We start from the raw sequence: 24044 nt of genomic DNA on the forward strand, positions 1-24044 counted from the left end.
TTTTAGTATAGTAATCTAGTCTGCTGAATAAACATTAATCAGAGCTGAAAAATAGTTTTCACTGGTTCAAGCCCTGTCCTCTCTAAATCTGCCCATACATGGATTGAATTTCACACCATTCAATAGGAAATTTGTTCCATGGGTGGCCCTGTCAGCACCACCAGGTTGGACACAATTTTAGTTTTTTTGTTTTTAGTTGAAGGAGCTTGGTGGGGGATTCTCTGCTGGATAACTACTGCATTCAATCCGATGCAGCCACTGCTTTTTATTCTATATTCTCTGTACAGCAGCCCCCCTAATACTTACCTGAGCCCCCTCTCGATACAGCACGAGAACCTGCCTGTCCGAGGACTCACACTCCTGATTGGCTTTTGGCAGCGCTCCCGCTGCTGTCAATCCAAGCCAGTGAGCCAATCAGGAGATGGACACACAGCCATGGCTCGAATCTGCTTGGGTGCCCCTACAACAAGCTGCTTGCTGTGGGTGCACCAGGCAACAAGGAGGAGCCAGGAGCGCCGGCGTGGGACCCAAGAAGAGGGGGTTTGGGCTGCTCTGTGCAAAGCTGTTACCCAAAGCAGTTAAAGCGGTGGTCCAACGGTAAAAAAAAAAATTAAAGTCAGCAGCTACAAACACTGTAGCTGCTGACTTTTAATAAGCACACTTACCTGTCCAGGTTACCCACGATGTCAGCCGCCCAAGACCGATCCGTCCCTCGCGCTAGGTCTCAGCGTCCCCATCCTCACCAAGGGAAACAGGCAGTGAAGCCTTGCGGCTTCACTGCCCGGTTTCCTACTGTGCATGCGCGAGTCGCGTGGCTTTTTGTGAACGAGCACACCGTCCTGTGTGTCCCAGAAGGCAGCGCGCCTCCATTTCCCAGGAGGCAACACAAGGAGGAGAACACAGAGCCTTTTTGGCAATTTTTTTTTTTTTTTTGGGTGTTCCTCCACTTTAAGTGTACCATGTTTGTTATTTAAAAATAAAAAAAGAAACAAGGCTTTAATATCGCTTTAACGTGTATGACCAAGACAATGCTACTGCTTATCTGCATAAACTCTGCAGCCTTAGAGGTTACACGTCACAGCATCATGCATGTAGAGTAACCTTTGGGTAACCTTTCTGATTTTGACATTTCTGTAAAGTTCCCTGGAAATCATTAGCATCTCCTTGATTGATTTCACTTTTGGCCTGGAGTTTAAACAAGGTAGATAGATTTAAACTGGTAGTGAAATACTCTGATGGGTTGATTTACTAAAGACAAATAGACTGTTCCCTTTGCAAGGGAAGTTGTACTTTGCAAGAGAGCTTTCCCAGAGCTTAGGGCATGAGGAAAAGCTCTGATTTCATCATCCAACCATTTTCAAGCAAAAATGATGATTTTTTTTGTTTTGTTTTTCTTGCACATGATTATTCTTTGTAAAGTGAAATGTCACCACATTCACTAAGCTCTGTGTAAAATTCCCTTGCAAAGTAAACAGCCTATTTTCCAAAAGTAAAGCAACCCCTTAGAGCTTGCAAGTCGCAGACCTTGGACTTCACATATGCCAGTGAGGAGTCCAGACCTCATTGGTTACATATAGGTAGATTCAGGTAGAGTTAGGCCGACTTATCAGTTAAGCGTATGCTCAAACAGAGATACGCTTAAACATATCAAAGATAAGACGGCTTGCGCCGTCCTATCTTAGGTTGCAATTTTTCGGATGGCCGCTAGGTGGCGCTTCCATTGCGGTCGGCGTAGAATATGTAAATGAGTTGATACGCCGATTCACGAACGTACGCCCGGCAGTCGATTTACGCCGTTTCCGTAAGGCATTAGCAGGCCTAAAGTTATTCCATCTATTAGGTGGAATAACAATGTTAAAATATGGCCGCCGTTCCCGCCGCGAGATTCAAATTTTTTACGTCGTTTGCGTAAGTCGTCCGCGAATCGGGATTTTTGTCGTTTACGTCCACGTCTAAATCAATAGGCCCGTGCGGCGTACTTAGCCGCAATGCAAACTGGGAAATGTAGGCGCCCGGCGCATGCACAGTAAAAAAAAACTTCAAAAATGTGAGGTCAAGCCTCATTACCATAAAACACGCCCCCCTCCAACACATTTGAATTAGGCGCCCTTACGCCCGCCGCATTTACGCTACGCCACCCTAAGTAAGGAGGCAAGTACTTTGAGAATACAGTACTTGCCTCTCTTACTTAAGGCGGCGTAGTGTAAACACGCTAGGCTACGCCGCCTTAGATTTGCGCGCCCCAACCTGAATCTACCTAATACTTTCTTCATCCAGAACATGTATGCCAGGGGGTGTCTAAACTTTTGACATTCCTGGGCCACATTGGAAAAAGCGGAATTGTCTTGGGCCACACATAAAATACACAACAATGAGCAGAAAAAGTCAGGCAGATCACATGTTAATAATCACTGATATATATAATGTACCTATCTGAATACTGTACTAAATCTTTTTTTTGTAAAATGAAGTTCAATGCTTCCGAGCATGCGTCAACTTGATTATGAGCATGTGTGGTTTTTAGTCCGTCAGAATTGCATCCAGACGAATAAAAATTTCACAAGAATTTTTTTTCACCTGAAAAATTGAGAGCATGTTCTCTATCTAATTCCGACAGAATTTCCGACGGAAAAAGTCCAATGGGGCATACACAGGGACGGAATGTCTGATGAAAAGCTTCCGTTTGACTTTTTCCGTCGGAAATTCTGCTCGTGTGTACAAGGCATTAGTGTAAATGCATTTTTTTTTTATTTAGAGATATGTGACAGAATATAATAGTATGATATGGCATCAAATTCTTGATGACAACAATCAGCAGAAACATGCAAAATGAATGCAGACAAGAATGTAAAAAAAAAAAAATGAACAGCGTAATATACCATGAAACACTAATTGACATAATATAACTAAAGTCTAATCCCCCGTACACACGATTGGAAATTCCGCCAGCAAAATGTGAGCTTTTGAATGGAGATTCCAACCGTGTGTATGCTCCATTGGTCTTTTGCTGTCGGAATTTCCGCAAGCAAAAGTTTGAAAGCTGGTTCTTAATTTTTCCGACGGTAAAAATTCCTATCGAAAAATCTGATCGTCTGTAGCAATTCCGACGTGCAAAATTCCGACTCATGCTCGAAAACAATCCGACGCATGCTCGGAAGCATTGAACGTAATTTTCTCGGCTCTTCGTAGTGTTGTACATCACCGCATTCTTGACGGACGACAGTTCAGAGAACTTTTGTGTGTCCGTGTGTATGCAAGCCAAGCTTGAGCGGAATTCCGTCGGAAAAACCATCCAAGGATTGTGTGTACGGGGCATAAGGACCAAAATACCCATAGAAAAACTACACTGAATTGTAGCGGAAAACTTATAGGAGGACAGGACTAACATGTTCAGACCAAGAAGATAGTATAACCTATAGGCACAGTACCACTTTAAGGTAGGGGTGGGACAATGACCCCCTATAGTATTGGGACACTGTTCCTTGGCATCACAGTAGTCGTACCACATGGCCAGTGCATACCAGAAAATATTTTCCAATAATTTTAGAGTAGAAATTTAGACATCCAGGGCGTCTAGAGTAAAAACATTTCTACAAAAAATTCCAAAGAAAAACTACATTTTTAAGTAAGTTAAAAATGTTGTGTTGGGAGCATTGATATCCATCCTGGGCTGCAGGTTGGACATCCCTGATGTATGCCGTATCTAGTTCCATATTTCCTACATTTTTGATTTGTACAATGAGTTAATGTACATCATGTATGCATACATACGTGAGAATCTGAAAGAACTATATGTTGCTAATATCAGTTTGCATCATTGTTCCACCTCTGCACCAAAGAACAAGAAAGCCAGAACCTGATTGGTTTCTGCGGGATTCACACTGTTCCGTATGCATGCAAAGCACATGGTAACGTACATGTGTAGGTGTAAATAGGCCCATATAGTTTTCTTTTGTCTTTCAAATCAAACTGCAGCACATAGACGTAGACCAGCCACATAGGAAAGAATGAGATTTCTACTTGTCATGCATTTCATACCGAAAAAAATCATGGATTTTGCTGCATGAAAACGAACACATGTAAATAGGTCCTAATGTTTTCATACACAGGGCCTAATGAATAAAACCCTAGAAGCAATTAATAAAAGCTAATGTTACCAATCCTGTAATCTAGCTTGCATTTGTGTGTGTTGTAATAGAATAAAAATGGCAGTTGGTAGTGGCTAAATGTACTAAAATCAATGGATTGACCTAAAAAGAGCATATTTGTTTCATTGTGTGGATCACACCTTAAAATGGCTCCCCCCTGCAGTCATATTTCATTGTCTTTGCTAACAGCATCCAGTAACTACACACATAAAGCCAACATGATCAGCTGCGTTTGACTATTTTCCTCCTCGCGCTGTAAGAAAATGCTGGAAACAGAGCATGAAGAACATGGATGTTGTTGCATGCTGCAGATACCTTAGTACAGGCTGCTTCAGTAAGTATTATAAAAATAGAAACTATAAAATGAACGGCATGGTGGTTAGTACTTTATGCCCAGATGGCTGTTTATCAGTATTTCAGCAAGTTAACTGTGCAAAAAAAAAAAAAAAAAAGGTGTTTCTGCTCAACAGGAAGGGCTTGTGACATGACAATCTTCATACTAATAATCTCTACAAACATTGCTTGTCCACAGAGTGCAAGAATTAACAAGAAACAGCCCATCCTCAGTGTCACTTGATTAAGCAAAATTTGCTCCCCCTCCCTTTTCCTCTTTGCCAACTGCTTAGTTGTTAGAGGTGCTACGGGCTGCTTGCCATTTTATCTTATACCCAGAGCACTGTCAGCACATTGTGCTATGTATTTCTTCATTGGATAATATTTAAGATCTGTATACAGGGTGCCAGAACCTAACTACCTCTGTGTGGTCTTCAGTTCCTTAGCTGTGTTTATTGCTTGCCGTGACTGTCTAATTGGCTCAGATTGGCAATCTGGTAACTCTGCCATTATTATTAGATTACTCAAGACCCAGCTTGAGCTCTCACCGTCTGCTCAGCCTCTGTAAGCCCATTTAGGTAAAATAGCAACATTCTGCAGTGTAGAGAATTACTTTCATACATATGGTATTATTCAGTAGGAGAGTTTGAAGAACAACGATGATGTACAAATGCAGTAACTCACAGTAACCATCTAGGTTGCACAGTCTTAACAATAAGAACAAATTGCCAGTTTTTTATTACCACGCCGGTTTTTTTTTTTGTTTTGTTTTTTTGCCTTGCTAAATATCTCTTTAGCCAAGTAGCCATGAAAATAAGAGGCGCTTGCTTCTAGGGACAACATTATAAAAAGCAGAGACATCACCCTACTGACAAAGTCATGAAAGAAAATCCTAATTTTATGTACATCAAACGTAGGGTGATAATATGGATGCACCGGTGTTAGGTGTGCCACCGCCCCGATAATGTAGAATTGAACTAGGGACTAGTGAATTGGGCTTTAAAGGCACACGATACAAAAAATGTAGAAAACTAGAAAAGATTTATTATGGGTACAGAAATATCATAGAAACAGTTATAAATAAAAAATCACGAAGTGAAATTCAATTGACAACTGGTTTACCACACACGGTTCACATTCATTGTATGATTCTAACATAGAAAGCTTAAAATAAAAAGCATAATTATAAAAATGTTATATCACAAGTGACCAGATGGTTATCCAGAGGAACAGGAGGATTTGCTCAACATGTTGCGCGCTTTTGGAATTAGCGCTTCCTCAGGAGCATAGATATCTCATTAAGGGGTATCCCGCGTTGGTGGTAATCAACGAACGGTCTCTTGTTAGCCTATCGTTGGTTGTAATTCTCAGAGAAATTTACTTCAATTTACTATCAGAGTAGCGCCAGTACTGGCGCTACTCTGATACCAGGGATACACTCAGCTATACACTCCATTGAAATACTAAGGACTCTAACGCCATCACCAATTATCCTTTCCATATCCATGGATTAAGGTCAGTTATGTGGGCGATCGTTTAGGCAGATTTACCCATCTGCTCCTTTATGTCCGGTCCACTGCACTGTATGTATTAGCTGAGTGTGTGAACATATCCCTGGATTAGGTCCATTGTTCATTGCTTACCAGCAATCGACTGCCATACCATCGCATGCAAATTGGTTTTGCATCTTTATGATTATACTCCCCTATTTGGTTGAAGTAAATTTCTCTGTGAATTACAACCAATGATAGGCTAACAAGAGACCGTTTGTTGATTACCACCAACGCGGGATACCCCTTAATGAGATATCTATGCTCCTGAGGAAGCGCTAATTCCAAAAGCGCGCAACATGTTGAGCAAATCCTCCTGTTTCTCTGTATAACCATCTGGTCACTTGTGATATAACATTTTTATAATTATGCTTTTTATTTTAAGCTTTCTATGTTAGAATCATACAATGAATGTGAACCGTGTGTGGTAAACCAGTTGTCAATTGAATTTCACTTCGTGATTTTTTTATTTATGCTGTATAGTCAAAGCTATTCCCAGAAGTAACCTATGGCTGTGAAAGTTGAACCATAAGGAAGGCTGAACACTGAAGAATTGATGCTTTGGAACTATGGTGTCGGAGAAGATTCTTGAAGGTCCTTTGGACAACAAAAAAATCAAACCAGTCAATCCTGAAGGAAATCAACCCTGAATATTCACTGGAAGGACAGATCCTGAAGCTAAAACTCAAATACTCTGGCCACCTAATGCGAACAGAGGACTCATTGGAAAAGACTCTGATGCTGGGAAACATGGAAGGAAAAGAGGATGACCGAAAACAAGATGGATAGATAGCATCATCAAAACAATGAACATGAAGTTAAGCAAGCTCTGGGAGGCAGTGGAGGACAGAAAAGCCTAGCACGCTATGGTCCATGAGGTCACGAAGAGTCGGACGCGACTAAATGACTGAACAACAAATATCTCTTGTTGAGATGCCAGTGGTGGTTCTATAAAGACAAATGTGGACTGCTGTGCTTTATATGTCACATGTGTAAATTCTGCCCCCGGTGGTTTTAAAGGCTCTGTAAAATATGAGAGCATTGCAATTGTTCATACCATATTTCCCGGCGTACAAGGCAACTGGGCAATTAAGACGACCCCCTAATTTTCCAGCTAAAATTTTGGTTTTGGGATATACTCGCCGTATAAGACGACCCCCTTCCGACACACCTCACTGTGCTCATTGCATACCTCACTGTGCTCATTGCATACCTCACTGTGCTCATTGCATACCTCACTGTGCTCATTGCTTACCTCACTGTACCCATTGCATACCTCACCGTGCCCATTGCCTACCTCACTGTGCTGATCTCCAGATCTCCATGCCTTATCCCTGTATGCAGAGTTAGACTTCGGGCGTCCATTTTTAAAAGCCGCGCCGCCTCCTCGTCCTGTTCCATGATAGGCGGAACACTCAATTTCCCAGCAGAGCCTGTGTTTGGTGTTCCGCCTATCACGGAGGAGGAGGCGTGGCTTTTGAACAATGGATGCACGCAATCTGACTGACTCTGCATTACAGGTACCGGCGTATAAGACGACTCCGGACTTTTGTGGGATATTTTTAAGTACACAAGGTCGTCTTACATGCCGGAAAATACGGTAATTGTTCTCTTTGAAAAAAAAAAAGATTGGGCTACACTCTGTCCCTCATATAATTCATTGCTCCCCTCACTCCTAATCTAAAGACAGCAATATACATGATAGGGAGGTTGCAAAATGTGGACTCAACATAATTGTTGAAATGATAAGTCCTCCTTGTGCAAAAAAAAATAAAAAATTTCACATTTTGCAAAGAAAAATCTATTTTTTTTTATAATTTTGCTTTGCAAATAAGCTTGCAATGCATTGGAGATGCAATCAATGGTTTGCGGTTGTAGTGCCAGGCTCCCGCAGACTCTTCCTCCAGCTCCCTGTCTGTACCAAGGTCCAGACTTTCAGTTGTAGAGCTGGAGAAAGTGTCAACTGACTATGATCACTGTAATCACAGCACTCATGTTGTTCCATTGAGAACTACAACAGTAGGTGTGGCCAAATTGTGTTAATAATTGGAGAAGTTTAAGAAACGTAGTTAAATCAAACAAGGTCAATCTGTCCCCCAGTACATCCCCCTCCAGTATAATCCCCCCAGGGCAGTCTTTACCCTAGTTAATGCACCCCCCCCCACCACCAATATAATTAAAAACACTGGAAGCCAATGGGAGGAGAGAGGGGGATAGGAAGACTGGTGCTGCAAAACGGGTTTCAGGTGGACTGAAACCCTGACACAGGAGCAAAAAAACGGACTGGCCTGGTGAATCCCAGACAGGTGGCAACCCTAGAGCCATGACGTGCAAGGAGGGACGAGGCTGTGCTAGGGAAATAACACTCCTGCAGTAGTCAAATTTTTTACCTTGAAAATGAATACAAAAATCATTAAAGGTAAGAGTCTTTTCACCTTAATTCATTCTATGCATTAAGGTGAAAAAACATCTGTGGATTAGCGCCCCCCCCCCCCGAGCCCCCGTTTACTAACCTGACCCCTCGAAAGTCCCACACCGTGAACGCGCAGACTTCTTGGCCGGCTTCTCGGCTAATTCATTGGTTGATTGAAAGCAGCGCAGCCATTGGCTCACGCTGCTTTCAATCACATCCAATGACGTGGCGCACCGGGGGGCGGGGCCGAGTGATACAGTGAGCGGCTATAGCTGCCAGCTGTATCACTGAAGCGCGCCCACAAGAACTAACCACCATGCTCGCATGAAGGTGGTTAGTTTTTGCGGGGAGGAGATTTTTCCTCGGTCTATTTAACTGTCACAAACTAGATGTATCCAGTCCTAGAGGGCTGTCCCACTTCTTTCTGGTAACAGTTAATTATGGCTCCATTGTGTGTAATGAGATAAGTAAAAGGTCAGTAATAAAAGGGTGATTGTGAGGAGAAGGGAGGAAAGAAGGAAAGAGGAAATTGGATGGGAGAAGATAATGGAGGCAGAACATGAGGAAAATAAAATGCTGTGTGAGAAGTTAAATGAATGGAGAAAAGAGATTGGAGGGTGGGTAAAAGTGGCAGAGGAGTTGATAAGAATATACAATAGAGAAAAATAATAATTGAGTAGTGGGAAACGAAAGCAAACTATAGGAAGGCATACAAATTATCTCTTGTTAAACTTAACTGTGCTTCGGAAATTATTTTTTGTTGTTTGCAGACATCTTGCAGGCTGAGGGCACCTCCACATCGGACATATAATTAAATTGGGGTGGGGTATTCAATGGTCTTAATAGCAGGCTGTGAGTATGAGAATTGGCAATCATAATTTGTTAGTTATTGATTTTTTAAAGGACAATTGATTTAGTTAATAATTAGTTCACATATATATATATATAAGAAAGATTGGCAATCATAATGTGTTAGTTATTGATTTTTTAAAGGACAATTGATTTAGTTAATAATTAGTTCACATATATATATAAGAAACATTATCTATGCGTTTCAGGCAAAATCGCCCACCAGTTTCAATATTTGTATCAGTTGCATTACCCATACTGTAAATGTCATCTGTGCATATTCTTTATAGATAGTAGAAATTCTCATGTTAGCTTTTTGGGGATAAAAAATGACATTTGTGCTTTAAGGCTTTGGCTTTCGAGAGTGGGGATCCACAAATGTTGCTGAAATATAAAAGTAAGCTTTAAAAAGTAAGTTCTCACATACTAACCCCAGGCTCACACAACATCAGCCATATACAACATACAGTCACTCTCCATCACTCCAGGCATTCAAAATATACTGGCAAGGAAAAATTATATGGTGAGTGTATGGGACTTTTAAAGCGGAGTTCCACCCATTTAAAAGTAAGCAGCTATAAAAAGTGTAGCTGTTGACTTTTAATAAACACGCACTTACCTGTCCCATGGTCCAGCGATGCGGCCGTCCGAAGCCTCGCTTCTCTCCCTCCTCTCTGCGGTGCTGGGATTGCAAGTGTGGGCACCCAGCTGTGGCTTCACAGCCGGGCACGCACTTCGAAGGCGTGAGGCGCCCTGTGCGTTGTGAATGGCCGGGCAATCTTCTTGAAGATTGCAGGGAGGGAGGTGAACTTCCGGGGCGCCAGGTGAGGAAGTGGGAGCTGGGTACCTGTGAAGACTGGGTACCTGCTCCCCCCCCCCCAAAAAAAAATGACATGCCATTTGTGGCATGTTAGGGGGTCACAAGTACTTAAAACGGAAGTTCCATTTTTGGGTGGAACTCTGCTTTAAGGCACCAACACAAACGCATATATACAATAAAAACTAAAATTTATTGTAACACCATTAAAACAAATAGTCTGAATATCTAGTGATACATAATTTCTCTCGTGGCTGTACATATACTGGTGACAATATCATTTAATAATTCACTGGTCGAGAATTGGACCCCAAAAACAATAGAACACATCTGTATCTTAATGTATATGCCTTATACGTTTTAAGTTTCTGATTCTTGAGGGTAAACACTAAACACCATTGATGATAGATATAAAGTACCTAATCAGCCTATGCAAAATGTGAAGAACAGCCCAGCCTGTGCACTTCAATGGCGGTCAGATCCCAAAGGGGAAGAGGGGGGCAGGGAAGCACACAGAGATCCAAGGACCAATGGGGACATAAAATAATGCGTTTGGTGGGGTCCATCCACAGGAACGACCGATGTGCAGAGACCCATTGACCAGGAACATCAGTGGCAAAATATACCGTTATTATATACTAGACAGAATATACACAATATATAGAGTATACAGAAGCCATATGTATGCCTCTCCTAAAGGCACACCATTACAGCCATATATACAGTTGTCTCTACTCCCCTCCTCTTCTGTATAACAAAAACACATAGGCCCGGATTCACAGAGAGCGGGCACACATTACGCCGCCGTAGCGCATATCAATGTACGCTACGCCGACGCAGCACAGAGAGGCAAGCATGGAATTTAGGAAGCCAGTGCTCCCCAAGCTGCGTCAGCGTGGCGTAGGTTTCGAAGGCGCAGGCCGGCGTAGGTGGAAGTGGGCTTGCCCCATGCAAAGCCATGCAAATGAGGCGTGACCCCATGCAAATGATGATTGGAGAGCCAGACAAGGAACGAACTGCGCATGCGTCGTGTCGTGGACGCATCCCCGTGCGCATGATCATAACCACGTCGGAACAACTACATAAGATACCCCGGATCACTGCCTACGCCATGAACGTAATCTAGGCCCATCCAGACACACGGCCAACGTAAACTACGTAAAATATGCTGGCTTGTGTTCCCTGATGCAGACCTTTACATGTCTGCTGCTGGGTTACACCTCCTTTATGGGGCTTAACCTTACGCCGGACGTACAACTTACTCGCACCTCTCGTAGCCTGCGTCGGGCGTGCAGGTTCCTGAATCGCCGTATTTTCCTTATTTGCATATTTGAATGGCTAATCAATGGCAGTGCCATCATGCGGCCAGCATAAATGTGCGCCCACCCTACGCCGGCGTAGGCAAGTTACGTCGGCGGGAATAAATCTGTTTTTAGGCGTATCTTAGTTTGTGGGTACGGCGCACAGATATGCCGGGCGCACATTTGCACTACGTCGGCGTGAAGTGATTTACGTTGGCGTAAGTGCTTTGTGAATCTGGGCCATACAGTATATAGTCCTTTAAAATTTCCAGTTTCCTTACAATTGTTGGAAGCATAGGATTTATTGATTACTATTTGAATATAGCAGCAGTCAATAAAGCGCCCCCTACACATGTGTCATCATACAAACAAACCATCGCACTGTAAGGGGTGGGATATGGTTCCCCTCATGGTCTGTCAAAGTCATATGGCATAGATCACAGAGCACAGATGAAGTTGGTCTCTTTTTCCTAACACTGTGCAGTGGTATGCTTGGCCAACTTGGAGGTCTGAGTGAAGAAGTTTAAGGATAGAATGTCTTAATCGCCAGGGCATTTTTCCAATCATCTTGGTAACTTGGCGACCTACATTTCATAATCGCTTCCTTCCTCCACAAAGAACAGTAGGATAGAATGCTTCAAGTATTATCCTCAATGGCATAAATATAACACATGACAATTATTTAAACTATTGAAATGCAATAGTTTTGTAATCATAACTATCTGCTGGTTTGTCATATTTTTCTATGTATATTCCTTAGTGGAGTATACCAAGTCATCTGTGAATCTTCAGAACTTTCTTATACACTAATTATGTTATAGTTTGAAATTGCAGTCTATGGTGGCATGAATGTGCATTGCAGGAACTCCAACTCCACCCTACAGAACACACATGCAAACCAGGGCACTAATGCTGCTACAGAACTATCCGCCTTAGCATGGGATTAGGCCCTACACTTTTGTACAGACATCTAGCTAATTTGTAATTATATCTGATCTTGACTGATTTATAAAGATTAGAGGAGGTTGTTGCAGCAGGTAGTATACTCTACTTGGTACTCCACTTGAAACAGGTAAAGATTAGCTGATGAGGAATGCAAAAATGGGTGGATTGTGATATAAATCTGACCAATCTTTATAACCCTGTTTCTAGAAATAGGTCTATGGCCTCGTACACACGACTGTTTTCCTCGACAGAATCCATCAAGAAACTTGGTGGGAGAGTTTTTTTGCAGAGGAAACCGGTCGTGTGTATGCTTTTCATCGAGAAAACTGTTGAGGATCTCGACAAGGAAAAACACGCGATCGTGTTTCTCGTCGAAAACCAGCCCAACAAGGAACACGACGAGGAAATTGAGACTCCCGACGAGGAAAAAGACAAGTTCTCTTTTTCCTCGTCGGGAGTCTCAATTTCCTCGTCGTGTTCCTCGTTGGGCTGGTTTTCAACGAGAAACACGATCGCGTGTATGCTAAGAAACCCGCGCATGCTCAGAATAAAGTATGAGACGGGAGCGCACCTTCGGTAAAAGTAGCGTTTGTAATGGAGATAACACATTCGTCACGCTGTAACAGACTGAAAAGTGCAAATCGTCTCTTACCAAACTTTTACTTAACACGCAGTAACATGAGATTAGCAAAAGCAGCCCCAAGGGTTGTGCCAGTGGAATCGAACTTCCCCTGCCGTCGTATGTGTTGTACGTCACCACGTTTGAGAACGAGGAGATTTGGTCTTGACAGTGTGTACGCAAAGCAAGCTTGTCAAGTTTCTCCACAAGCCTGACAAGGAACTCGTCGAGGAAAACGATGTGTCTTTTCCGACGAGTTCCTCGGTCGTGTGTACGAGGCCTTTCACTTGGTACATTTTTCTCTGGTCCACTGCCAGTGGCCAACCAAAGAATATTGGAAATGCTGGAGGACTGGCACAGTTGGAGAACTGCATAAGTGATAGTGTGGACATTTAATTGAACTTCAATTTTAATGGGGGCCTTGAGGTCAGGTTTATACCTTTGAACACCTTCACCGATTGAATATTCCCATCTACGCATGCATGTTCCTGCTTTGGTCTTGCTTTGGTACTCTTCAGTTTTCATAGTCTTTGAAAAGATCATTTTGGTCCTGTCAGATCTGTCACTTTTATTAGGTGACTTTTTCTAATACAAAGGGCTAGCCTTTTAACCCCTTAAACATGCCATTGTCATTTAGCCACTGTGTTATTGTCCCTCTGGCAGAGAAGTTATTACTCTTCCCCTCAGGACAAAAAAAGAAATATATAGGGCAAGCTAAAACATCCCAATGCGGATGGTAGAGACGATTCTAGGGTTATGAGGAACTGACGATCTGATAACTTGTTATCCTAAACATGCTTCCCACTTCAAATCTTTGTTTTATAGAGCCTACCATTTTCGTTCTGTTAGCATAAAATTATGTTCATCTACCTAAACATCTATCTGTCTTGTATTTCTGATGTTTAATACAGACTCCCACACATGATTTCATTAACTGTGTCCCTGTCTGCTGCTATTCATCTCTATTTACAATGGGTTGGTTTTTAAAGATACATCCATCAAACTTGTTTGCTTTAGAGATGATTGTAGCAAACATTCAGATATTTAGAGGCTTCCTCTGTATGTTGTAAATTCAGGCAAAGGCCTAATTCCGTATTTTTTCAATCTCACTGTCTTTGCTGGCCTTTATTCCTCCTCCCCTCTCGCTTTATCTGTCATCGCGTTTTTATCCCTGAGTTTCTCATTAATTAATTTTTTAATTAGAAGTATCACATATGGCAGTGGGGGTTTGTTAGGAACGCAGCCAAATCGTTCACTAGCACTCCTGCACTGCATCCTTCATTACTCCTCTGGCACTGCACCCTCTTGTCCTGCGCGACTACACCCCAGTTCTGCATGCCAGCCATAGTTAAAAGGAAGCTGGCAGGTAGACGGTGAAAAAAAAAGAGACAGGAAATTTGGAGCCCTCGAGATGAAGAAAATATGAATAGAGAAGAAAAAAAAGCTGAGGGGGGAGGGATGCAAGAGAAGGAGAGACAGATCGATTAAAACAGCAGCTTGAATCCTTGGCAGTTCCTGCCTTATACATGGCTTCTTGACCTGGATTATAGACATGTGCACTGTATCTTTGTGAGTCTGGCATTATATAGATTTGTGCATTTTACTCTCACCTACATGATCTCACGCAAAGCCCTGCAGCCCTGCTACTAATTATTAATAGCCGTGTGTTCTGTGTTCATTTTTGTACTGAGTCTGAGCTGTACAACTCCAGCAAAGAGGCCAGCTCTGCAGAATTACTCGGAATAAATGTCTCTATTGCCCGACACAGTTCAGCACCATGGATAGCAGCATCTTTTACGGTTGCAGCTCACTCGGTCATATCTTTTTCAAATGTTGGCTTGCGTCTCCCATTTTGTTCTCTATCTCATCTTCTTTTCTACTCCATCCAATCCTTTATCTCACATATCATCATCTCTCATTATTCCTGTAATCCTCAGTCTCTCATTACTCCCTTTCTATTGCTCGTTCCTGCGTCAGTTTCTCCTTCCTCATACTGTATCTCTTTCGCTTCCCCGTCTTTGCTATCTTTAAGTCTGTGCCGTTTTCCTTCAGCCCCCATCCACCCATCCTTTCCCATCTCCCCAGTGCTCTGTATTTAACAGGACAGCCCAAGCGGATGGCTGGATGCTCTCAGTGCTTCGTTGATTCCTATTATCTGTGCAAAAACAAAACCCACAAACCCTCCTCCCAAGGAGAATCCTCCTTCCGTCTTTCCGCCCCTTCTCCTGTCTGTCTCTTCTATCCCTTTCTCCATTCCTAGCTTCTCCAGTAAACTGCACCTTTCCTTCTCTAGCAAGATCCTTCTCTCCCAGCCTTTCCATTCTTTATATGCTGCACAAAGATGTAACACCTTCACTGCCAGATGAGATATGCACAGTATAGCTTTATAAAGAATGTGAATATATTTGAACTCTTCTCTGCCACATTGAGCATTCACATTCACCCCTCATTCTACATCTTTATGGTTCACATTGCTTGCTGTACAAAGCAGTTGTTGCCGTTCCTTAAAAAGATGTAAAGGAAACGTGACAACCAAAGACTAAACAAAGCACTTCTTTCAGTATCCTGTTTTATGTATGAAGTGCCTGAGCAGAATTATAGTTTACAGCTGAGGATGTGAAGGTGAGTAATGTTAGAGGTCTAGTTGAAGGTTACTGACATTTTGAATGGTTATCCTCCTAAAATATGTTAATATACTGTGTTATGACTGCTGGTGCTTTGTACATAGCTGCTTAATCATCAGCCTCTGCCACGAAAAAAAGGTCAAGGAAGATTTCCTCGTAATTCTGCTGAGATACATTTCAGGAATACATTGCTCCAGGAATGCCTTGAAGTATTCAATCATATTGACCATTTCATATTGCAGCCAGCTTGGACCTGTGACCATAATGTACACTGATTTGTGACATCCCGGAAAACGTAGCAAATTACTAAAGAGCTAGCATGTTAATCGATGAAGAGCAGAGACATGCATAGATGTATAGCTGTTTACCAATGTAAACATTAAATAAAGTTGCATTTACAATTCAAATCCGTCCCTGTACTGGAAGTAAGATTTTATGTCCAACCGCTCAATAATTTCACGTTAAAAGAAAAATTCAGAGAAGGGAAATTTTATAGAAGCTGTCTCATTATAAACTCTCTCTTAGTTTTGATGAAAAACAGCCCTCTCTTTATGAAAACACTAAAGCGTCTATTTATAAAGGACTGAATCAGCATTATGGGGTTGTTTGTGTGATTTTACCCCAGGATATTTCACATTGCTGCTTTCCAAATTAACAAAATTGTAAGCAAGGTTTGTGCAGTTTTGCATACTGTGCAATATATCAAACTGTAAAGCCAAGCTTTTTTCACTTTTTTTCACATTTGCACTTCAAAATTGTTCTATGAACATAATTACTACATGGTCCTCTTCTATTTAAGACGTAATGTGGCTTAAAGGGGTTGTAAAGGTATTTTTTTTCCCTAAATAGCTTCCTTTACCTTGGTGCAGTCCTCCTTCACTTACCTCATCTTTCGATTTTGCTTTTAAATGTCCTTATTTCTTCTAAGAAATCCTCACTTCCTGTTCCTCTGTCTGTAACTACACACAGTAACGCAAGGCTTTCTCCCTGGTGTGGAGAAAGCCTCTTGAGGGGGAGGGGGCAAGCAGGAGAGTCAGGACTCCCACTAACACACAGCTCCTTTCTCTATCTGCAAAGTAGAGAGCTTCCTCACACTCCTGCTCGCCCTCTCCCCCCTCAAGAGGCTTTCTCCACACCAGGGAGAAAGCCTTGCATTACGGTGTGTAGTTACAGATAGACGAACAGGAAGTGAGGATTTCTCAGAAGAAATAAGGACATTTAAATGCAAAATCAAAGGATGAGGTAAGTGAAGGAGGACTGCACTAAGGTAAAGGAAGCTATTTAGGGAAAACATTTTTTACTTTTACAACCCCTTTAAGTCACTTAGTTCTTTTATTTTAGATACAACATTTTAGATACAGGACTGTAAGAAAATGTTAACTTTGAATTCAGAATATGTAGAACCTAGCTGCAGTGGTTGTGTTTGGGGCTGGCAGGAGACAGTATCAAAGTCTGCTAATAAAAACAATTTTGTTTCTTATAGCAATAAAACAGGATTCATCTGTCATTTTTCAGTAGCCTATTGACTATGAAACAATGTTTCTGATTGGTTGTTGTAGGCTGGAAGAAATTTCCTGGTTATCGCACACTTTTTACACAGAAGGTCCTAAGGGACAACCCATAGGTCTTCTGGGGAGGAGTGAGGTGTGACACATTATGCACAACTATAATCAACAAACTTCACAACCATAACACTTAAACCATATGGCTTTTTTCACAGCTGTTTGCATTTCACAGCTAAATTGACGACCTTTAATAAATAACTAAAACATTTACATGAAAAAGAAAGACAAAGCCGAAGTAAAGTGGGGGGCAATAAATCATTTTATGAGATTTTTAAGGCCACTTACTATTTGGGGGGGGGGGGGGGTCAGCATGGCTCTAAGTTACTTAGATACAGAAGTTACAAAACAAACAGGGGAAAGATGGCATCCTTTGCCTTTTCAGTGTAACTAAAAGAACAAGTGGTGTTGTACATATGGTAAGTGAAAGACCTTTTAACGGGCATGATGGGGGTGCCAGAATGTACTCAACACATTTCTTTTCCTTTCCTGAACAAATTATTGTGGTTGTCAGTCTGACAGAGGAACTCATTTGCACATTCAGGAATTAGGCAGCTCTCAGTAGGTTCCACATGTTTTATAGCAATATATTTGCACATACAGTATTTATAACATGGTCCTACAAATACATATTCCACTTTAACGGTGGACATGTGTAAAAAAAATGCTTACATTTACGAATTGAAACAGTCCAAAACACATTGTTTTATAATAAAATATAATTCTTCATTATAATCAATGTTAATCTAAAATTCCTAAAAAAAAACTTTGCATACCTCCTGAAATGTCAAGCTGTCTCTGGAATAAAAAAAAGAGAGAAAGCGAAAAAATTATTTTATGACACCTTTTTGCTCTACCCGTTTTAGGTTAGCTGTTGCTCTTAGAACAGAGCTCTAACAGCAGCTGAATAAAGTTGAATAGATGCTTAATAAGACCGCATTCAAATTTGGATGATTTTACATGCAATAACTTGTAATTAGTTTCCCTTTTTTTAAAACATGTGTCAAAAGGCATGACGGGGACTGCATCGAGAAAAAAGTAAAACTGAAATAAATTTATGTTGCCAAAATATGGATTAATTGAAATTGCAAATGAGCAACAATGTAATTTGTCTCGATAGAACAATTAATGGGTAGATATGCAAAAAATGTGTAGCCTGACTTACTGTATGAACTTATGCAGGGCATCTTATTTGAATATATTTACTGCATACTGATCAGAATAAGTGTCTATCATCAGACCATAAAATACTGCCTAAATTGTAGAGGTTCTACAATTGTCTGAACCCCACCATTGTCTTCAAACTATGGCCTTCAAGCCAAATCCAGCCCACTCCAAGATTGTATCTTGCCCTCAGCTAAGGTCAGTGGTATTTGCTAAATTTGCTTGATTCCCCCATCAACACAGACAGTGTTGCTGAACCAGTCAAGATTTGAATTATCTATGGCTGGCTTAATCTTGTCTATATTCCCATTGCACACATTCCTGGATCACTAGGCTCATCTGTAGCGGGTGCTGTAGCAGCTACCAGCTGGACAATAGATATCACAGATCAATGCACATACCAGCCAGCACACCATGGATCTTCAAATGCAGTCTGAAGCTTTTATTGCAGAGAGATCATATCACAAAATAACAAGTGCAGTGAAACACCAGAGCTGTGCAGGACCCCTTTGTCAGGCATGAGTATGTGCATTGATATGGCTTGCTTAAGGTCAACAAAGGGTGACTGTGGTCTCCACCAGGAATGGGCCGAACGGACCTTTGTTCGGTTCGCACCAGAACTTTGAAACACTGTGAAAGTTCAGACCCGAGTAATGAACCACATTAAAGTCAATAGGACCCAAACGTCAAAAATCAAAAGTGCCCATTTTGAAGGCTTACAGTATATGCAAGTAATTGGGCATACAATGCTTATAGGGGTTTGGGTCCTGCCCTGGGGGACATGAATCAATAAAAAAAGTTTGTGAAAAAATTAATTTTTAAATGAGCAGTGATTTTTTTTAAAAACTGAAAGCATAAAAATGAAAAATTCCTTCCAATATAGTGCATGGGGTCCCCTTAGTATACCTGTAAAGTGGCAGATCTGTACCATGTCTAGAATCTGCTGCAGCAATAATTGCATTTATAAAGCCAAAAAATGTTTTTCCCTGCAAGCTGCCTTTATTTTGCTCACCAACAGTTGGGGAGCCAGTGTGTATGATGAGGTCACAATGTAGTGCAGTGGGAACAAGATTATAGATTTTTTGGATACATTCTGGTGTCACTTTGACTTTGGATATAAGTAACGGGTGTGTAAAAATTGGTCTTTGGGTGTCAATGGCACCTTCCCACCGTAACCCTATAGAGGTACTCTTGATGAAAGCAAGAACTGGCATTGCTGTAAAAAATTGCAATGATATGCACCTGTCAAACAGGTGCAAAAAATGATATGTACATATGTACATGTCAAACAGGTGCTGAAAAATTGGTCTGTGGGTGTTAATTGTGCCCATGAAACCTATGCCAAAAACATTCTTCCAGATGAAATGATTAAACACCCTCAGAGCTAGGCAGCCTCGAAGTCCTGCAAAGATTCCACATCCCAAAAAGACTTAATCAAGTACATTGGCATCAGGGGCTTCATAGCTGGTAGTCCAGGACTGATTAATTTTTATAAAAGTCAAACGGTCTATGGAGTCTGTGGACAGAGGCATTCTATGATCAGTAATGCCTGATCTAAAAGCATGCTGGATGCAGGGCAGCCCAACAACTCAATAGCATACTGGGCAAGTTCTGGCCAGTGGTCTATTCTTATGACCCAGTAAGTCAGTGGATCGTCAGCTGGAAAGCTCTCCATCTTTGTATCTGAGCTGTCCCTACTTTACACTAATGTATGTATAAATGACACGGTCTCACTACACTACAGTGAAACTATCTGAGCTGTCCCTACTCTAGCTGTACACTATACATAGCTGAATGATGGTCCTCCTCACTACACTCACACTATCCCTAGACTGACACTAAACTTAAAATTTTCCATGACAATTGAAGCAAAATAGAACAGTATAGCACACTAACTAATAGCACCGAACAGAGCCCTGTTCTATCTCTCTCCATGCCAAAATCACACTGAAAATGACTGCCATTGAAAGAATACTTTTATACTGTGGGGCGGGAATGAGCCATAATTGGATAAAGTGATGATGACAGTGTTCTGTGCCCTGATTGGCTGAAGCTTTCACTGCTTTAACCAATCAGGGTTTGCAATGCACTGTTCAGCGCCGCAATGCATTGTGGTCGGTTCGGGGGGGCGAACTAACCGTCGAATGACCCGTTTGTCCGGACATTCGTTGAACGTTAGAACAACAAAAGTTTAGCCTGAAATAATGCTCGGGCCGAACTGTTCGCCCATCCCTAGTCTTCACTTTAACCCACCCTATGTAACAGGGTACTCTGACGTAAGGGGTACGCTAATGTGAGGGAAACACTGATGGGGAGCTTGATACACTTGTGCTAAAAACAGAGTGTACAGGTATTTCTGTATAGACTTTGAAGGACTTAGAGGTAAAGCATACCTGTGGGGGAAAGTATACATGGTTTTGCAACCTATCCAGTGGCATAATTCCCTAAGAATAGCTGTGTAGGACTATGTGAGGTTGTATGAAAGCAACTGGTTCTGGAGACACTCATTCAATGCTTATTGATACCAATATTGGGAATAAGTACTTTTTATTTATGTATATAGACGCAAGGACAGGGCTGTCCGTTTTAATTTAAGCTCCATTTATTAGGTGCCCTCAGTATGTTGATTGAATTGGCTCCTCCATAGGCTTTCCAGTGTTAAACTGTAATTTGGGTTTTTATAATTTTTGGATAAGCTGTAAATGAATACCCAGAATAAATTAAAATGCCATGTTGAAGGCTGGGGAAAACCACATACAGTACATGGGAAAGTGTGTTGGATTCTGCTAAGGATTGATAGTAATTTAATTGTCTCCTTTATGTTCATGGGCTATGTATAATAGTCGAAATGGCACAAGTGAGATTTTAAAAGGTTGCTGAGCTTTTACAGCATTGACTTTAAACAAACTCGTGTCGATGCCTATCTCAAACTACTTTTGCTTTCTCAGGACTAATGTATGGCCAGCCTAAATTGAGATGTGTATCTTAGAAAATGGCAACCAGCGGGCTTAACACAGATCTAAAATAGATAAAAGTAAATGAACATACAGTGTATACCAAACAACAAGCAATATGTATTGCAAATATCCAAAAGAAACATTGTAGTACTTCCAAAATGCACCATTTAGAAAAAGTTGTTAATGGTTGTCCCCCATAAAGAACAGGATAGAAAATTAACTCCCCTCATTCACATGCCCAGGAACATATCCAAAGCTTGTGGTATTTCTGCAGAGAGGATAAAAGGCAATAGATGCTTTTTATCATGTAGATGTTACAGAACTGGCAGAGCTGTGCAAATCTCAGTACTCGGATGGACAGAAATATAATGCCTTTGGCAGGTAAAAAAAAACACGACTCCCTTGTTTTTTATTTGTGTATTTAGCCATTTGTCTGGAAGTCCACCTTAAAGAAAGAATCGCATAGCTCCCTACATCGCTAGAAATGGTAGGTAAGGTGGCTACATTAGTGCCCCTGGGAGTCTCCAATGGGATGGAAAAGAGATTCCACTGCAGGTACACATTAATTCAAGGCACACCTTAAGATTCTCTAGAAAGACCTTAAATCCATGGATTAAAAGCCAAACTATAACTGTTCTGAAAAATGGTCCCTCCTACCTACCCTGATAATCTGTAAAAAAAATTGTGTACCTACACAAGTCCAGTCATGTGATCCTGCAGCTCTGTGTAAAGCAGCGCACAACAATGACAGTGAATTCCGTGGGCTGTAACGTTACCCATGAGCTCACATGTCTCCCATTATTGGCACTCCCTCCTCTCCCCTGCAGCCGCTGCTCACTAACGCAGGGGAGCTGCATGATCACGTCACTGGAGTCGATTAAAAATAGGTAAGTGCACCGATTTTCTTTGTTATACAGGTTAGGCAGGATAGGTAGAACTTTTGTAAAGTGATATTAAAGTTATTTTATTCTTTTAACCACTTGCCGACCTCCTCATGTAGATATACGTCAGCAGAATGGCACGGACAGGCACATGTAGGTACCTGTACATCATCTGCTTGACGTGGGTCGGGGGTCCGATCGGGACCCCCCCGCTACATGCGGCGGTCGGTAAGCCTCGGGGAGCGATCCGGGACGACGGCGCGGCTATTCGTTTATAGCCGCCCCGTCGCAATCGCTCCCCGGAGCTGAAGAACGGGGAGAGCCGTGTGTAAACACGGCTTCCCCGTGCTTCACTATGGCGGCGCATCGATCGAGTGATCCCTTATATAAGGGAGACTCGATCGATCACGTCAGTCCTACAGCCACACCCCCCTACAGTTGTAAACACACACTAAGTGAACACTAAATGTTACAGCGCCCCCTGTGTTTAACTCCCAAACTGCAACTGTCATTTTCACAATAAAGAATGCAATTTAAATGCATTTTTTGCTGTGAAAATGACAATGGTCCCAAAAATGTGTCAAAATTGTCCGAAGTGTCCGCCATAATGTCGCAGTCACGGAAAAAATCGCTGATCGCCGCCATTAGTAGTAAAAAAAAAAAAAAAAATGCAATAAAACTATCCCCTATTTTGTAAACGCTATAAATTTTGCGCAAACCAACCGATAAACGATTATTGCGATTTTTTTTACAAAAAATAGGTAAAAGAATACGTATTGGCCTAAACTGAGGAAAAACATTTGTTTTATATATGTTTTTGGGGGATATTTATTATAGCAAAAAGTTAAAAATATTGCATTTTTTTCAAAATTGTCGCTCTATTTTTGTTTATAGCGCAAAAAATAAAAACCGCAGAGGTGATCAAATACCACCAAAAGAAAGCTCTATTTGTGGGGAAAAAAGGACGCCAATTTTGTTTGGGAGCCACGTCGCACGACCGCGCAATTGTCTGTTAAAGCGACGCAGTCCCGAACTGTAAAAACCCTTTGGGTCTTTAGGCAGCATATTGGTCCGGGGCTTAAGTGGTTATATTAACAAACATATTATACTTACCTGCTCTGTGAAGTGTTTTTGCACAGATCAGCCCCGGTCTTCCTCTTCTCGGGTCCCCCACCGGCGCTCTTGGTCCCTCCCCCCTGTAAGTATCCCCAGAGCAAGCAAAGGGGGAACCCGAGCAGGCTTGCTCCTGACCCTGCATGTCTATTCACACACAGAGCCACAGCTCGACCCCGCCCCCCCTCCTCATTGGCTCATTGGCTCAATGGTTGTGATTGGCAGCAGCAGGAGCCAATGATTTCTGCTGCTGCCTTAGCCAACGAGGAGAGAGGGTCCCTGGAAAACCAAGGCTTTTGTGCACATCGCTTTAAGTTATAGTTAGCCTTTTCTTCCACTTTAAGTGAAAGGAAGTTTGCCATTTCCATATTTTCAGTTTGATCAGTAGATTAAAAGTGCCGATGATAAAGGTGATGGTAATGCTAAAGTGATGATAACGCAAGTGTAACTATATCAAATACTTTTTTTCTTTTCAGAGTACATGATTGGGCATTGGAAGATCAAAACACTCAAAATCTGTTTGTCGTGGCCAGTCAGTGTCCTTGTAAAAGACTCATCAAGGTAACAGTAACCTAGATTATTGCATATAAAAATGATTTACATACCACCATGTAATGTGTCTTTAATGAAAAGCAGGCTATAGGTACATTTGCATTGTAAGAAACTTTCCAAGGCCTGCAGTGGTGACATCCTCCTACATGTTACCTCTCTAACTAGAACTCTCAGGCCTCGTACACACGACCAAGTTTCTCTGCAAAAACCAGCAAG

The 24044-nt window shown here is 41.7% G+C and overlaps 1 protein-coding gene across 2 annotated transcripts in view; it reads left to right on the top strand.

Moving 5' to 3' along the window:
- LINGO1 (leucine rich repeat and Ig domain containing 1) overlaps positions 1-24044 on the top strand; it is a 619539-nt gene that overhangs the window by 422876 nt on the left and 172619 nt on the right. For both annotated transcript variants that reach the window (XM_040342992.1, XM_040342991.1), the window contains exon 3: positions 23753-23837. The gene's annotated coding sequence lies outside the window, so the exon portion shown is untranslated. The remainder of the gene's footprint in view (positions 1-23752; positions 23838-24044) is intronic.

This window comes from Rana temporaria, chromosome 3 (assembly GCF_905171775.1).
Source record: "Rana temporaria chromosome 3, aRanTem1.1, whole genome shotgun sequence".
Lineage (NCBI taxonomy): Eukaryota > Metazoa > Chordata > Amphibia > Anura > Ranidae > Rana > Rana temporaria.